Source organism: Pseudophryne corroboree, chromosome 4, assembly GCF_028390025.1.
Source record: "Pseudophryne corroboree isolate aPseCor3 chromosome 4, aPseCor3.hap2, whole genome shotgun sequence".
NCBI lineage: Eukaryota > Metazoa > Chordata > Amphibia > Anura > Myobatrachidae > Pseudophryne > Pseudophryne corroboree.
In genome coordinates this window covers 886,417,977-886,435,200 of record NC_086447.1, presented here as the reverse complement: position 1 = coordinate 886,435,200, position 17,224 = coordinate 886,417,977, and the positions used below count along the sequence as shown (strand labels likewise).

Here is a 17,224-nt window from a genome sequence, read left to right as displayed (position 1 = left end):
CTATCAAATGCACACACAGAAGGTCACAGTTTGTACAATGCAGAGGTTATTACAGACAATAATACTGCACTGGACTATCTTACACAGATATATAACAGTAAGTACACAGTAAGAACTGGATGTATATCACAGGGTAATTGTACTATAAAACCCTGACTAAATGCACTCTTTCTTAATAACACTGACTAAAAAGGCAGGTAGAATACTTAAGTGTCATGTAAAGGCACAGCGCTGACAACCAGGCGGCTTTACACAGGAGGATTTGCCCAAGCAGTCCCAGGAACAGTGAACTGAGGGATAATGGCGCCGCAGACACTGACAGGGAGTGAGGAAAAAAATAAGATTTTACTTACCGATAAATCTATTTCTCGTAGTCCGTAGTGGATGCTGGGACTCCGTAAGGACCATGGGGAATAGCGGCTCCGCAGGAGACAGGGCACAAAATAAAAGCTTAAGGATCAGGTGGTGTGCACTGGCTCCTCCCCCTATGACCCTCCTCCAAGCCTCAGTTAGGATACTGTGCCCGGACGAGCGTACATTGGCCCTCATTCCGAGTTGTTCGCTCGGTATTTTTCATCGCATCGCAGTGAAAATCCGCTTAGTACGCATGCGCAAAGTTCGCACTGCGACTGCGCCAAGTAACTTTACTATGAAGAAAGTATTTTTACTCACGGCTTATTCTTCGCTCCGGCGATCGTAATGTGATTGACAGGAAATGGGTGTTACTGGGCGGAAACACGGCGTTTCAGGGGCGTGTGGCTGAAAACGCTACCGTTTCCGGAAAAAACGCAGGAGTGGCCGGAGAAACGGTGGGAGTGCCTGGGCGAACGCTGGGTGTGTTTGTGACGTCAACCAGGAACGACAAGCACTGAACTGATCGCACAGGCAGAGTAAGTCTGAAGCTACTCTGAAACTGCTAAGTAGTTAGTAATCGCAATATTGCGCATACATCGGTCGCAATTTTAAGAAGCTAAGATTCACTCCCAGTAGGCGGCGGCTTAGCGTGTGTAACTCTGCTAAACTCGCCTTGCGACCGATCAACTCGGAATGAGGGCCATAATAAGGAAGGATATTGAATCCCGGGTAAGACTCATACCAGCCACACCAATCACACCGTACAACTTGTGATCTGAACCCAGTTAACAGTATGATAACAGCGGAGCCTCTGAAAAGATGGCTCACAACAATAATAACCCGATTTTTGTAACTATGTACAAGTATTGCAGATAATCCGCACTTGGGATGGGCGCCCAGCATCCACTACGGACTCCGAGAAATAGAATTATCGGTAAGTAAATTCTTATTTTCTCTATCGTCCTAGTGGATGCTGGGGTTCCTGAAAGGACCATGGGGATTATACCAAAGCTCCCAAACGGGCGGGAGAGTGCGGATGACTCTGCAGCACCGAATGAGAGAACTCCAGGTCCTCCTCAGCCAGGGTATCAAATTTGTAGAATTTAGCAAACGTGTTTGCCCCTGACCAAGTAGCTGCTCGGCAAAGTTGTAAAGCCGAGACCCCTCGGGCAGCCGCCCAAGATGAGCCCACTTTCCTTGTGGAATGGGCTTTTACTGATTTTGGCTGTGGCAATCCTGCCACAGAATGTGCAAGCTGAATTGTACTACAAATCCAACGAGCAATCGTCTGCTTAGAAGCAGGAGCACCCAGCTTGTTGGGTGCATACAGGATAAACAGCGAGTCAGATTTTCTGACTCCAGCCGTCCTGGAAACATATATTTTCAAGGCCCTGACAACGTCAAGCAACTTAGAGTCCTCTAAGTCCCTGGTAGCCGCAGGTACCACAATAGGTTGGTTCATGTGAAATGCAGAAACCACCTTAGGTAGAAATTGAGGACGAGTCCTCAATTCCGCCCTGTCAGAATGAAAAATTAAGTAAGGGCTTTTATATGATAAAGCCGCCAATTCTGACACACGCCTGGCTGAAGCCAAGGCTAACAGCATCGACACCTTCCATGTGAGATATTTTAAGTCCACAGTGGAAAGTGGTTCAAACCAATGTGACTTTAGAAAACTCAACACCACATTGAGATCCCAAGGTGCCACTGGAGGCACAAAAGGAGGCTGTATGTGCAGCACCCCTTTTACAAATGTCTGAACTTCAGGTACTGAAGCCAGTTCTTTCTGGAAGAAAATCGACAGGGCCGAAATTTGAACCTTAATGGACCCTAATTTTAGGCCCATAGACAGTCCTGTTTGCAGGAAATGAAGGAAACGACCCAGTTGAAATTCCTCTGTAGGGGCCTTCTTGGCCTCACACCACGCAACATATTTACGCCAAATGCGGTGATAATGTTTTGCGGTTATGTCCTTCCTGGCTTTGACCAGAGTAGGGATGACTTCTTCTGGAATGCCTTTTTCCCTCAGGATCCGGCGTTCAACCGCCATGCCGTCAAACGCAGCCGCGGTAAGTCTTGGAACAGACAAGGCCCCTGCAGTAGCAGGTCCTTTCTTAGAGGTAGAGGCCACGGTTCGTCCGTGAGCATCTCTTGAAGTTCCGGGTACCAAGTCCTTCTTGGCCAATCCGGAACCACGAGTATAGTTCTTACTCCTCTCCTTCTTATGATTCTCAGTACTTTTGGTATGAGAGGCAGAGGAGGGAACACATACACTGACTGGTACACCCACGGCGTTACCAGAGCGTCCACTGCTATTGCCTGAGGGTCCCTTGACCTGGCGCAATATCTGTCCAGTTTTTTGTTTAGACGTGACGCCATCATGTCCACCTTTGGTTTTTCCCAACGGTTTACAATCAGGTGGAAGACTTCTGGGTGAAGTCCCCACTCTCCCGGGTGAAGGTCGTGTCTGCTGAGGAAGTCTGCTTCCCAGTTGTCCACTCCCGGAATGAACACTGCTGACAGTGCTATCACATGATTTTCCGCCCAGCGAAGAATCCTTGCAGCTTCTGCCATTGCCCTCCTGCTTCTCGTGCCGCCCTGTCTGTTTACGTGGGCGACTGACGTGATGTTGTCCGATTGGATCAACACCGCCTGACCCTGAAGCAGAGGTTTTGCTTGACTTAGGGCATTGTAAATGGCCCTTAGTTCCAGAATGTTTATATGAAGAGATGTTTCCATGCTTGACCACAAGCCCTGGAAATTCCTTCCCTGTGTGACTGCTCCCCAGCCTCTCAGGCTGGCATCCGTGGTTACCAGGATCCAATCCTGAATGCCAAATCTGCGGCCCTCTAGTAGATGAGCACTCTGCAGCCACCACAGGAGAGACACCCTTGTCCTTGGCGACAGGGTTATCCGCTGATGCATCTGCAGATGCGATCCGGACCATTTGTCCAGTAGATCCCACTGAAACGTTCTTGCATGGAATCTTCCGAATGGAATCGCTTCGTAAGAAGCCACCATTTTTCCCAGGACCCTCGTGCACTGATGCACTGAGACCTGGCCTGGTTTTAGGAGGTTCCTGACTAGCTCGGATAACTCCCTGGCCTTCTCCTCCGGGAGAAACACCTTCTTCTGGACTGTGTCCAGAATCATTCCTAGGAACAGTAGACGTGTCGTTGGAATCAGCTGCGATTTTGGAATATTTAGAATCCACCCGTGCTGACGTAACACTACCTGAGATAGTGCTACTCCGACTTCTAACTGTTCCCTGGATCTTGCCCTTATCAGGAGATCGTCCAAGTAAGGGATAATTAAAATGCCTTTTCTTCGTAGAAGAATCATCATTTCGGCCATTACCTTGGTAAAGACCCGAGGTGCCGTGGACAATCCAAACGGCAGCGTCTGAAACTGATAATGACAGTTTTGTACTACAAACCTGAGGTACCCTTGGTGAGAAGGGTATATTGGGACGTGGAGATAAGCATCTTTGATGTCCAGAGACACCATATAGTCCCCTTCTTCCAGGTTCGCTATCACTGCTCTGAGTGACTCCATCTTGAATTTGAACCTTTTTATGTAAGTGTTCAAGGATTTCAGATTTAAAATTGGTCTCACCGAGCCGTCCGGCTTCGGTACCACAAACAGCGTGGAATAATACCCCTTTCCTTGTTGCAGGAGGGGTACCTTGATTATGACCTGCTGGGAATACAGCTTGTGAATGGCTTCCAAAACTGCCTCCCTGTCGGAGGGAGACTTTGGTAAAGCAGACTTCAGGAACCGACGAGGGGGAAACGCCTCGAATTCCAGTTTGTACCCCTGCGATACTACCTGTAGAATCCAGGGATCCACTTGCGAGTGAGCCCACTGCGCGTTGAAATTCTTGAGACGGGCCCCCACCATATCTGAGTCTGCTTGTAAAGCCCCAGCGTCATGCTGAAGACTTGGCAGAAGCAGGGGAGGGCTTCTGCTCCTGGGAAGCGGCTGCATGGTGCAGTCTTTTTCCTCTTCCTCTGCCCCGGGGCAGAAAGGAGTGGCCTTTTGCTCGCTTGTACTTATGGGAACGAAAGGACTGAGTTTGAAAAGACGGTGTCTTTTTCTGCTGATGTGAAGTGACCTGGGGTAAAAAGGTGGATTTTCCAGCCGTTGCCGTGGCCACCAGGTCCGATAGACCAGCCCCAAATAACTCCTCCCCTTTATACGGCAATACTTCCATGTGCCGTTTGGAATCCGCATCCCCTGACCACTGTCGCGTCCATAACGCTCTTCTGGCAGAGATGGACATAGCACTTACTCTTGATGCCAGGGTGCAAATATCCCTCTGTGCATCACGCATATATAGTAATGCATCCTTTAAATGTTCTATAGTTAACAAAATATTGTCCCTATCCAGGGTATCAATAGTCTCAGTCAGGGAATCCGACCATGCGACTCCAGCACTGCACATCCAGGCTGAGGCGATTGCTGGTCGCAGTATAACACCAGTATGTGTGTATATACTTTTTAGGATATTTTCCAGCCTTCTATCAGCTGGTTCTTTGAGGGTGGCCGTATCAGGAGACGGTAACGCTACTTGTTTAGATAAACGTGTGAGCGCCTTATCTACCCTAGGGGGTGTTTCCCAACGCGCCCTAACCTCTGGCGGGAAGGGATATAATGCTAATAATTTTTTAGAAATTAGCTGTTTTTTATCGGGGGAAACCCACGCTTTATCACACACCTCATTTATTTCCTCTGACTCAGGAAAAACTATTGGTAGTTTTTTCACACCCCACATAATACCCTTCTTTGTGGTACTTGTAGTGTCAGAAAGGTTCAATGCCTCTTTCATTGCCGTGATCATGTAACGTGTGGCCCTACTGGACATTACGTTTGTCTCGTCACCGTCGACACTAGACTCAGTATCTGTGTCAGGGTCTGTGTCGACCCACTGAGGTAACGGGCGTTTTAGCGCCCCTGACGGTGTCTGAGACGCCTGGACAGGCACTAATTGATTTGCCGGCTGTCTCATGTCGTCAACAGTTTTTTGCAAATTGCTGACATTATCACTTAATTGTTTAAATACAATCATCCAGTCAGGTGTCGACTCCCTAGGGGGTGACATCACCAACACAGGCAACTGCTCCGCCTCCACATCATTTTCCTCCTCATACATGTCGACACACGCGTACCGACACAGCACACACACCGGGAATGCTCTGATAGAGGACAGGACCCCACTTAGCCCTTTGGAGAGACAGAGGGAGAGTCTGCCAGCACACACCCAGCGCTATATATATATATATACAGGGATAACCTTATATAAGTGTTATTCCCTTATAGCTGCTGTTATTATCGTTATTTGCTGCCAAAAATGCCCCCCCTTCTCTTTTTTACCCTGATTCTGAAGCAGGACTGCAGGGGAGAGTCAGGGAGCCGTCCTTCCAGCGGAGCTGTGAGGGAAAATGGCGCTTGTGTGCTGAGGAGATAGGCTCCGCCCCTTCACGACGTCCTTATCTCCCGCTTTTTTGTGTAAAAATGGCAGGGGTTAAAATACATCCATATAGCCCAGGAGCTATATGTGATGTATTCTTTTTGCCACCTAAGGTATATACTGTTATATTGCGTCTCAGGGCGCTCCCCCCCAGCGCCCTGCACCCTCAGTGACCGGAGTGTGAAGTGTGCTGAGAGCAATGGCGCACAGCTGCGGTGCTGTGCGCTACCTTAGTCTGAAGACAGGATGTCTTCTGCCGCCGATTTCACCGGACCTCTTCGTCTCTTCTGGCTCTGTAAGGGGGACGGCGGCGCGGCTCCGGTGACCCATCCAGGCTGAACCTGTGATCGTCCCTCTGGAGCTAATGTCCAGTAGCCTAAGAAACCCGATCCACTCTGCACTCAGGTGAGTCCGTTTCTTCTCCCCTTAGTCCCACGATGCAGTGAGCCTGTTGCCAGCAGGACTCACTGAAAATAAAAAAACCTAAACTAAACTTTTATTCTAAGCAGCTCAGGAGAGCCAACTAGATTGCACCCTTCTCGGCCGGGCACAAAAATCTAACTGAGGCTTGGAGGAGGGTCATAGGGGGAGGAGCCAGTGCACACCACCTGATCCTTAAGCTTTTATTTTGTGCCCTGTCTCCTGCGGAGCCGCTATTCCCCATGGTCCTTACGGAGTCCCAGCATCCACTAGGACGTCAGAGAAACAGATATGCAGCTCCAGGGCGGGAACACTTGCTGGAAATGGCGCCCTGGAGCTGGGGGAGGGGCTTCAGGTCTAAGACTTATCCCCCTTGCAGGCAAAACCACCGGGTACTGTGGGCGATATAAGAAGTAGTTTGGAGAGAAAACCCGACCTGTGCCCATGCCCTGGTGATCTAGTAGGATCGCCTGTACTGCCACAGTGTCCACCGCCAGTGCGCGCGGCCCGCCTCCCACTGACTGCGCCGGATCGCGATAAAGACCGTGTCCCACGAGCGGGACCCACTTACTACCTCCCGAAGCGCGGCCACGCGATCCTGGAGAGCCCCAGCCGTGTGTGTCTAACATGAAGAAAACCGAAGCCTCCGCTGTAGGTACCCGGCAACCAGGGCTCGGTAGTGTACAGCGCCGCTGGGGAGAGCTGGAGCTGCAGCAGTGAATGTCACAAGACATTTACCACCGCTGCTGCCCTTGAAGTCTTCACTTTTTACCTCATAAATAGCTTTTCTCAGGGCTGCTTGGAGCAGCCCCTCTGTTAAGTGCCTGCTTACTGCAGCACCAACTGACAAACTGAGCTCCTGTGCTGGGAGGCGGGGTGATATAGGAGGCAGCGCTATGCATTCTGGGAACAGTCAAAGCTTTGAGCCTGTTGGTGCCTCGGATCAAGATCCTACTCTACACCCCATTGTCCAGACTTGTGGAGCCCAGTGTACCCCACAGCAGAAAGAAAATTAAACCAAAACAAAAATAGTTGAGACCTGCGGTCAGATTAAGGCAGGGGTGGTGAACCTCAGGCACGCGGGCCATATAAGGCCAGTAAAGCCACTTGATCCGGCCCTCCCAGGCTCACCTAACCATGGGAGATGCCGGGCACCCGCTGAGATTTTGTTACTAGTGGGGGCCCGGCTTCTTCCCCTCAGCAGCAGCCAGAGGTAGGAGCTCACTGCGGGGGGGGGGGGGGGGGGTGGTGTGTGTGTGTGTGTGTGTGTGTGTGTGTGTGTGTGTGTGTGTGTGTGTGTGTGTGTGTGTGTGTGTGTGTGTGTGTGTGTGTGTGTGTGTGTGTGTGTGTGTGTGTGTGTGTGTGTGTGTGTGTGTGTGTGTGTGTGTGTGTGTGTGTGTGTGTGTGTGTGTGCGCGTGTGTCTGTCTCTCTACTAGGGGTCATATCTACTGGGGGTAGGCTAATTTTTAAGTTGATAATTTTTGTATGGCCCCCAGAAGTATTTTCTACATATCCAAATGGCCCTTGGTAGAAAAAAGGTTCCCCGCCCCTGGATTAAGGGGATAGCCAGCAGCATGTAATTTTAATTTTTTTTTTTTATTCGGGATTTTTCAGTATTGTTTTGTTTTATTCCCATTTGGACTACAATTGATCAAGACAGAAAAGAAGCCTACAAGGAAATGGGTACTACAGTATACACAGATACAATCAGTGTCGGACTGGGGCCCACCGAGGTAATGCAGTGGTAGGGGCCCATGCTTAAAGGTGTGGCCAGGCAATAGTGGAGGTGTGGCCAACCACAACAGAGGCCCCGCTAACTGTAAGAGAGTGCATGAGTTGGGCCCATAGTCCTGTGCAGTATAATGTAACATATGTATAATGTATAATTAAAGGATACAGTTAAATTAAAGGATACAATTCAAGGATACAGTTTGGAACCTAACACAGAGGAGGAGGTGGGGTCAATATGCGGTCAAGATCCCGCCGGACGGAATCCCGGTGGTCGAAATACTGACTCCGGGATACCGACTGGCACAATCCCAACATATTCTCCCTCTGTGGGTGTCCATGTCACCCATAGAAGGAGAATAAATTAATGCCCGCAAGGGGCTCGCCCCCCTGTCGGGATTGTGCCAGTCGGGATCCCGGTGTCGGTATTCCAACCGCCGAGATCCCGTCCGGTGGGATTTCGTACTGATCCCGGTGTGCCAGTGGGGCACACTGGTGGTTTCCCCTGTAGGCCAGTCCGACCCTGGGTACAATATGTTACCACAGACACTATAGAGAGTACAGGACACTATACACAGGTACTGGGTACAATATGTTACCACAGATACTATAGAGAGTACAGGACACTATACACAGGTACTGGGTACAATATGTTACCATAGGTACAATGCAGAGTACTGGATACTATACACAGGTACTGGGTGCAATATGTTACCACAGATATTATAGAGAGTACAGGATACTATACACAGGTACTGGGTGCAATATGTTACCACAGGTACTATAGAGAGTACAGGACACTATATACAGGTACTGGGTTTTAAAATGTTACCACAGGTACTATAGAGATTACAGGACAGTACACACAGGTGCTGGGTGCAATATGTTACCACAGGTACTATAGAGAGCACAGGACACTACATACAGGTACTGAGTGCAATATGTTACCACAGGTACTATATAGAGTACAGGATACTAGGTACTGGGTGCAATAGGTTACCACAGATACTATAGAGAGTACAGGATACTATACACAGGTACTGGGAGCAATATGTTACCACAGATACTATAGAGCGTACAGGACACTATACACAGGTACTGGGAGCAATATGTTACCACACATACTATAGAGAGTACAGGACGCTATACACAGGTACTGGGTGCAATATGTTACCACAGGTACTATAGAGAGTACAGGACACTATATACAGGTACTGGGTGCAGTATGTTACCACAGGTACTATATAGAGTACAGGACACTACACACAGGTAGTATTGGGAGCAATATGTTACCACAGGTACTAGAGAGTACAGGACACAATATACAGGTACTCTGGGAGTAATATGTTACCACAGGTACTATAGAGAGTACAGGACACTATAGACAGGTACTGGGTGCAATATGTTACCACAGGTACTATAGAGAGTACAGGTCACTATACACAGGTACTCTGTGCAATATGTTACCACAGGTACTATAGAGAGTACAGGACACTACACACAGGTAGTACTGGGAGCAATATGTTACCATAGATACAGTACTACAGACTGAGTACAGGACACTATATACAGGTACTGGAAGCAATATGTTACCACACATACTATATAACAGCTCAGCACTGTGCACAGCAGGTATTATGCAGAGCACTGTACAATGGGAGCAGCAGTCTCTGAGCAGGCGCTGTGCAGGGCAGCCGGTTTGACGTCACGCGAAGCGCCGGGTGACCGAAGGACCCGAGTGTCAGAGAGGAGGAAACAGCCGGAGAAACGAAACCGGAGCCCGCGGCACGGAGCAACCGTCAGTGTACGGACTGTACCCTATATATACCCTGTGTGTCCCCTATGCATCTCGGTATAGTGTCTGTGTACCCCACATATACCCTACAGATCCCTATATAGTGTCTGTGTACCCCACATATACCCTACAGATCCCTGTATAGTGTCTGTGTACCCCTCATATACCCTACAGATCCCTGTATAGAGTCTGTGTACCCCACATATACCCTACAGATCCCTTTATAGTGTCTGTGTACCCCACATATACCCTACAGATCCCTGTATAGTGTCTGTGTACCCCTCATATACCATACAGATCCCTTTATAGTGTCTGTGTACCCCACATATACCCTACAGATCTCTGTATAGTGTCTGTGTACCCCTCATATACCCTATAGATCCCTTTATAGTGTCTGTGTACCCCACATATACCCTACAGATCTCTGTATAGTGTCTGTGTACCCCACATATACCCTACAGATCTCTGTATAGTGTCTGTGTACCCCACATATACCCTACAGATCCCTGTATAGTGTCTGTGTACCCCACATATACCCTACAGATCCCTGTATAGTGTCTGTGTACCCCACATATACCCTACAGATCCCTGTATAGTGTGTGTACCCCACATATACCCTACAGATCCCTGTATAGTGTCTGTGTACCCCACATACAGCCTACAATGCTCTGTATAGTGTCTATACCTCATATATAGCCTACAGATTTCTCTATAGTATTTGTATACCCCATATATAGCCTCTGTATAGTGTCCATATACCCCATATATGGCAACAGATGTCTGTATAATGTCTGCATACCCCATATACAGCCTACAGCTCTCTAGTGTTTGTTTACCCCATATAAATATACGTATATCTGTATAGTTTCTCAATACCCCATATATAATTTACCAATCTCTCTATATTGGCTCTATTCCTATATATATATATATATATATATATATATATATATATATATTCTTACAGATCTCTCTATAGTGTTTGTATGCCCCATATATAGCTTGTGCATTTGTTTAGTGTCTGTATAATTTATTTATAACATATATAACTTTATCAGCATAGAGCTCTACATTTTGTCTGTAGTCTCCGTATGTAATTCATGTAGATCCCCTTAGTGTGTATGCAACATATACAGATGTGTGCGCATACCACTATCCACAAATTGTACCAAATAGTCCAGTTTAGACTTTGCCACTTAGTTGCACCAAAACACTAATGATAAGTACCAAGTGCAGTATGGGGGTAATTCAGACCTGATCATAGCAGCAAATTTGTTAGCAGTTGGGCAAAGCCATGTGCACTACAGGTGGGGCAGATAATAAGAATTTACTCACCGGTAATTCTATTTCTCGTAGTCCGTAGTGGATGCTGGGGACTCCATAAGGACCATGGGGAATAGACAGGCTCCGCAGGAGACTGGGCACTCTAAAGAAAGATTCAGTACTATCTGGTGTGCACTGGCTCCTCCCTCTATGCCCCTCCTCCAGACCTCAGTTAAGAAAACTGTGCCCGAAAGAGCTGACATTACAAGGAAAGGATTTTGGAATCCAGGGTAAGACTCATACCAGCCACACCAATCACACTGTACAACTTGTGATAAGCTTACCCAGTTAACAGTATGAACAACAACTGAGCATCACTCAACCGATGCTACATAACCATAACCCTTTGTTAAGCAATAACTATATACACATATTGCAGAAAGTCCGCACTTGGGACGGGCGCCCAGCATCCACTACGGACTACGAGAAATAGAATTACCGGTGAGTAAATTCTTATTTTCTCTAACGTCCTAGTGGATGATGGGGACTCCGTAAGGACCATGGGGATTATACCAAAGCTCCCAAACGGGCGGGAGAGTGCGGAAGACTCTGCAGCACCGAATGGGCAAACACAAGGTCCTCCTCAGCCAGGGTATCAAACCTGTAGAATTTTGCAAAAGTGTTTGAACCCGACCAAGTAGCAGCTCGGCAAAGCTGTAATGCCGAGACCCCTCGGGCAGCCGCCCAAGAAGAGCCCACTTTCCTTGTGGAATGGGCTTTCACTGATTTCAGCTGCGGCAATCCCGCCGCAGAATGAGCCTGCTGAATCGTGTTACAGATCCAGCGAGCAATAGTTTGCTTTGAAGCAGGAGCACTCAGCTCGTTGGATGCATACAGGATAAACAGCGAGTCAGTCTTCCTGACTCCAGCTGTTCTGGTTACATAAATCTTCAAAGTCCTCCAAGTCACGAGTAGCCGCAGGCACCACAATAGGTTGGTTCAAATGAAAAGATGACACCACCTTTGGCAGAAACTGCGGACGAGTCCGCAATTCTGCCCTGTCCATATGGAAAACCAGATAGGGGCTTTTACATGACAAAGCCGCCAATTCTGACACGCCTAGCTGAAGCTAAAGCCAACAGCATGACCACTTTCCACGTGAGATACTTTAGTTCCACGGTCTTAAGTGGCTCAAACCAGTGGGATTTCAGGAAATCCAACACCACGTTAAGATCCCAAGGTGCCACTGGTGGCACAAAAGGGGGCTGAATATGCAGCACTCCCTTAACAAACGTCTGAACCTCAGGCAGTGAAGCCAGTTCTTTTTGAAAGAAGATGGATAGGGCCGAAATCTGGACCTTTATGGACCCTAATTTTAGGCCCATAGTCACACCTGACTGTAGGAAGTGCCGGAATCGACCCAGCTGGAATTCCTCTGTAGGGGCCTTCCTGGCCTCACACCAAGCAACATATTTTCGCCATATGCAGTGATAATGCTTTGCTGTCACGTTCTTCCTAGCCTTTATCAGCGTAGGAATAACTTCATCCGGAATGCCCTTTTCTGCTAGGATTCGGCGTTCAACCGCCATGCCGTCAAACGCAGCCGCGGTAAGTCTTGGAACAGACAGGGCCCCTGTTGCAACAGGTCCTGTCTGAGAGGCAGAGGCCATGGTTCCTCTGTGAGCATTTCTTGCAGTTCCGGGTACCAAGTCCTTCTTGGCCAGTCCGGAACAATGAGTATTGTTTTCACTCTTCTTTTCCTTACGATTCTCAGTACCTTGGGTATGAGAGGAAGAGGAGGAAACACATAGACCGACTGGAACACCCACAGTGTTACCAGTGCGTCCACAGCTATCGCCTGAGGGTCCCTTGACCTGGCGCAATACCTTTTTAGCTTTTTGTTGAGGCGGGACGCCATCATGTCCACCTGTGGCAGTTCCCACCGACTTGCAATCTGCGTGAAGACTTCTTGATGAAGTCCCCACTCTACTGGGTGGAGGTCGTGCCTGCTGAGGAAGTCTGCTTCCCAGTTGTCCACTCCCGGAAAGGAACACTGCTGACAGTGCTTGCACGTGATTCTCCGCCCAACGAAGAATCCTGGTGGCTTCCGCCTTCCTCGCATGGAACCTGCCGAAGGGAATGGCTTCGTATGATGCCACCATCTTTCCCAGGACTCGCGTGCAGTGATGCACCGACACCTGTTTCGGTTTTAAGAGATCTCTGACTAGAGTCACGAGCTCCTGAGCCTTCTCCGCCGGGAGAAACACCTTCTTCTGGTCTGTGTCCAGAATCATGCCCAGAAAGGGCAGACGCGTCGTAGGAATCAGCTGCGATTTTGGGATATTCAGAATCCAGCCGTGCTGTTGCACCACTTCCTGAGAGTGTGCTACGCTGATCAGCAACTGCTCTCTGGACCTCGCCTTTATGAGGAGATCGTCCAAGTATGGGATAATTGTGACTCCTTGCTTTCTCAGGAGCACCATCATTTCCGCCATTACCTTGGTAAATATTCTCGGTGCCGTGGAGAGCCCAAACGGCAACGTCTGGAATTGGTAATGACAGTCCTGTACCAAAAATCTGAGGTACTCCTGATGAGGTGGATAAATGGGGACATGCAAGTAAGCATCCTTTATGTCCAGAGACACCATAAAATCCCCCTCTTCCAGGCTTGCAATGACCGCTCTGAGCGATTTCCATTTTGAACTTGAATTTCTTCAGATAAATGTTCAGGGATTTTAAATTCAAGATGAGTCTGACTGAACCGTCCGGTTTCGGTACTACAAACATAGTGGAATAGTAACCCCTTCCCTGTTGAAGGAGAGGAACCTTTACAACCACCTGCTGGAGGTATAACTTGTGAATTGCTGCCAGCACTACCTCCCTTTCCATGGGGGAAACTGGCAAGGCCGATTTTAGGTAACGGTGAGGGGGCGTCACCTCGAATTCCAGTTTGTATCCCTGAGACACAACTTGTATAGCCCAAGGATCCACCCGTGAGCGAACCCACTGGTGGCTGAAATGTCGGAGACGCGCCCCCACGGCTCCTGGCTCCGCCTGTGGAGCCACAGCGTCATGCGGTGGATTTAGTGGAAGCCGGGGAGGACTTTTGTTCCTGGGAACTAGCTGCGTGGTGCAGCCTCTTTCCTCTACCCCTGCCTCTGGCAAGAAAGGATGCACCTCTGACTTTCTTGCTCTTTTGCGAACGAAAGGACTGCATTTGGTAATACGGTGCTTTCTTAGGCTGTGGCAGGACATAAGGCAAGAAATTTGACTTCCCCGCCGTAGCTGTGGAAACTAGGTCTGAGAGACCGTCCCCAAACAATTCCTCACCCTTATAAGGTAAAACCTCCATGTGTTTTTTAGAGTCGGTATCCCCTGTCCATTGCCGAGTCCATAAGACCCTTCTGGCAGAAATGGACATTGCGTTTACTCTAGAGCCCAGCAGGCAAATATCCCTCTGGGCATCCCGCATATATAGGACCGCGTCCTTGATATGTGCCAGGGTCATTAGAACAGAGTCCCTGTCCAGGGTATCTAACTCCTCAGACAGAGTATCCATCCATGCTGCTACCGCACTACACATCCAGGCCGAAGCAATTGCTGGCCTCAGCAGCGTACCAGAATGTATGTAAACAGACTTCAGGATAGCTTCCTGCTTTCTATCCGCAGGATCCTTTAGGGCGGCCGTATCCTGAGACGGCAGGGCCACCTTCTTAGATAAGCGTGTCAACGCCTTGTCTACCCTGGGGGAGGATTCCCAGCGTAACCTGTCCGTTGGCAGGAAAGGATACGCCATCAGCAATCTCTTAGAAATTACTACCTTCCTATCAGGGGAATCCCACGCTTTTTCACATAATTCATTCAATTCATGTGACGGGGGAAAGCCACTTCTTGCTTTTTCTCACCATACATATAAATCCTCTTGTCAGGGACAGGATTTTCCTCAGAAATGTGTAACACATCCTTCATTGCCACAATCATGTAGCGGATGGCTTTAGTCATTTTAGGCTGCAACTTTGCATCATCGTCATCGACACTGGAATCAGATTCCGTGTCGACGTCTGTGTCAACTAACTGGGATATTGGGCGCTTTTGAGACCCTGACGGCCTCTGCGCTGTGGGAGCAGGCATGGGTTGAGACCCCGACTGTCCCAAGGCTACAGCTTTATCCAATCTGTTATGTAAGGAGCTTACATTATCATTTAACACCTTCCACATATCCATCCAATCAGGTGTCGGCCCCGTCGGGGGCGACACCACATCTATTTGCACTTGTTCTGCCTCCACGTATCCTTCCTCATCAAACATGTCGACACAGGCGTACCGACACACCGCACACATACAGGGAACGCTCTGACTGAGGACAGGACCCCACAAAGGCTTTTGGGGAGACAGAGAGAGAGTATGCCAGCACACACCCCAGCGCTATATAACCCAGGGATTACACTGTACCTTAGTGTTTACCCAGTAGCTGCTGTTTTTTTATATATATATATATCTCTGCGCCTAAATTTATGTGCCCCCCCCTCTCTTTTTTTACCCTCTATTGCACCTGTATACTGCAGGGGAGAGCTTGGGGAGCGTCCTTCCAGCGGAGCTGTGAAGAAAAAATGGCGCTGGTGTGCTGAGGAAGAAGGCCCGCCCCCTCAGCGGCGGGCTTCTGTCCCGCTTCTCATGTGTAAAAATGGCGGGGGCTCGCACATATGTACAGTGCCTGACTGTATATATGTATACTTTTGCCATCAGGTATCTTAATTGCTGCCCAGGGCGCCCCCCCCCTGCGCCCTGCACCCTACAGTGACCGGAGTGTGTGGGTGTGCTGCGGGAGCAATGGCGCACAGCTGCAGTGCTGTGCGCTACCTTAAGTGAAGACAGGAGTCTTCTGCCGCCGATTTCGATGTCTTCTTGCTTCTGTACTTCTGGCTCTGCGAGGGGGACGGCGGCGCGGCTCCGGGAACGGACGATCAAGGTTAGGTACCTGTGTTCGATCCCTCTGGAGCTAATGGTGTCCAGTAGCCTAAGAAGCGCAACTTAGCTGCAGTGAGTAGGTTTGCTTCTCTCCCCTCTGTCCCACGTAGCAGAGAGTCTGTTGCCAGCAGAAGCTCTCTGAAAATAAAAAACCTGACAAAATACTTTCTTTTCTAGCAAGCTCAGGAGAGCCCACTAGGAGCACCCAGCTCTGGCCGGGCACAGATTCTAACTGAGGTCTGGAGGAGGGGCATAGAGGGAGGAGCCAGTGCACACCAGATAGTACTGAATCTTTCTTTAGAGTGCCCAGTCTCCTGCGGAGCCCGTCTATTCCCCATGGTCCTTACGGAGTCCCCAGCATCCACCAGGACGTTAGAGAAATAACATGTGCAGAGAGAGTTAGATTTGGGTGGGTTATATTGTTTCTGTGCAGAGTAAATACTGGCTGCTTTAATTTTACACTGCAATTTAGATTTTAGTTTGAACACACCCCACCCAAATCTAACTCTCTCTGCACATGTTATATCTGCCCCCCCCTGCAGTGCACATGGTTTTGCCCAACTGGTAACAAATTTGCTGCTACAATCCGGTCTGAATTACCCCCTATGAGCGAACTAAGGGGGTAATTCAGATCTGATCGCTGCTGTGCGTTTTTGCACCGCGTGCGATCAGATCCGAACTGCACATGCGTATGCACCGCAATGCGCAGGCGGGACGGACGGCTGCAAAGGGGATCGCCGGTCAGCGACGGGTTTGGGCGATCGCAAGGAGATTGACAGGAAGAGGCCGTTTGTGGGTGGCAACTGATCGTTTTCAGGGAGTGTCTGGAGAAATGCAGGCGTGTCCAAGCTTTTGAAGGGAGGGTGTCTGACGTCAAATTCGATCCCGAACAGCCTGATGTGATCGCAGCGGCTGAGTAAGTACTGGGCTGCGCAGAGACTGCACACTTGCACAGAGAAAATACCCTCCCCCTGTAGGCGGCGACTATCTGATCGCGATCAGATCTGAGTTACTCCCTAAGACACAAAATTGAATAGACAGTACGGTTGGTGTAATGGTTAGCATCGCTGCCTCACAGCACTGAGGTCATGGGCACGATTCGCACCATGGCACAGAACTGTGTGGAGTTTGTGTATTCTCTCCGTGCTTGTGTGGGTTTCCCCCGGATATTCCGGTTTACTCCCACAATCCAAAAATATACTGGTATGTTCATTGGCTCCCAACA

The 17,224-nt window shown here is 49.1% G+C and overlaps 1 protein-coding gene across 2 annotated transcripts in view; it reads left to right on the top strand.

Moving 5' to 3' along the window:
• The first annotated feature begins 9,624 nt into the window (after positions 1–9,624).
• Positions 9,625–17,224, top strand: part of CMTR1 (cap methyltransferase 1) — a 130,708-nt gene continuing 123,108 nt past the window's right edge. For both annotated transcript variants that reach the window (XR_010176245.1, XM_063918867.1), the window contains exon 1: positions 9,625–9,777. The gene's annotated coding sequence lies outside the window, so the exon portion shown is untranslated. The remainder of the gene's footprint in view (positions 9,778–17,224) is intronic.